Source organism: Brassica oleracea, chromosome C2 (genome assembly GCF_000695525.1).
Source record: "Brassica oleracea var. oleracea cultivar TO1000 chromosome C2, BOL, whole genome shotgun sequence".
Classification (NCBI taxonomy): domain Eukaryota; kingdom Viridiplantae; phylum Streptophyta; class Magnoliopsida; order Brassicales; family Brassicaceae; genus Brassica; species Brassica oleracea.
In genome coordinates this window covers 38,567,213-38,568,540 of record NC_027749.1, presented here as the reverse complement: position 1 = coordinate 38,568,540, position 1,328 = coordinate 38,567,213, and positions in this window count along the sequence as shown.

Genomic DNA, 1,328 nt, shown 5'->3' with positions numbered 1-1,328 from the left:
TTGATGGTGCTCTCCGTGCTGCAAGGATCTCTTGATGTCCCTCTTCTTGAAGCTTACAGCTACTGTGAGACTCCCAAACACTTGTGAGAGACCCTCTTAAAGACGTTTGGAGCCGTGTGTTTGAGCTGAAGAGAGCCATTAACTCCATGTAGCAAGATGGAGGAGAGCCACCAAACACATGGGAAAGTTTGGATCATTATGGTCTGAACTTGAAAGTCTAAGATCTAACACCACTGATCAAGCAGCTCTTATGGAAAGAAGAGAACAAGATCAAGTGTTTGGGTTGTTGATGACATTGGATCCTTGCTACAAGGATGTCATCAAACACATCTTGAGATCGCCTAACCTACCATCCATGGAGGAAGTATGCGCGCAACTTCAGAAGGAGGAGGGATCTCTCGGCATGTTTGGAAGCAAGGGTGAGCTCACTATGGCTCATCAAGCTGAAGGAATGCAAGCAAACAAGGCTGCATACAGAGGCTCAGGAAGGAAGTATGAAAAGTATGAGGGAAGCTGTGAGCATTGCAAGAGGACCGGTCACAAGAAGAGTGAGTGTTTGATCCTACATCCTCACCTCAGGCCACACGGGTTCAACAGGGATAAAGAAGCAAAGGCTCATCTTTCTGCTGAATCAAATGGTGCTGGTTCATCCGGAGCTAGCTCAGGCGCTAAGGTGGGTGAAAGTGAATGTAAAGCCTTGGCATCTCATCAACTAATTGGAATGGGTATGGATCAGGAGGTATTCAAGAGAGCTGACCTTGAAGCCTTCTTCAAAGCTCTTAAGGAATCTGGTAACACTCTCGGAAACACCCTTGGATACTCATATGCTGCTCATACATTGCCTAGTACTACTGATAAGTTACTAGACATTTTTAAAAGCTCTTACACTGCTGCTAGTAATCCTAGTAATACTGATAAGTTACTAGACTGTTTAAAAGCGCTTACACTGCTACTAGTGAGCCGAGTATAACTAGTAAGATGTTAGGATTACTAGGAAACCTGATAAAACAAAATGAACCATCAAGGACTGAGATTACTAGAAACATGCATAAACCTTTGATCATTGATTCTTGTGCATCTCATCATATGATTAGTGATAATAACCTGATTAAAGACATAGAACCGGCTCATGGACATGTTATGATTGCTAATGGAGATAGAATTCCTATTAGAGGAATTGGTAAACTGAAACTGTTTAATAAGGACTCTAAAGCATTGTTCATGCCTGAGTTTACTTCTAATCTTTTATCTGTCAAAAGATGCACCACTGATCTTCAATGCAATGTTATCTTTAGTCCTGATGATGTTAAGTTTCAGGATATTAAGAG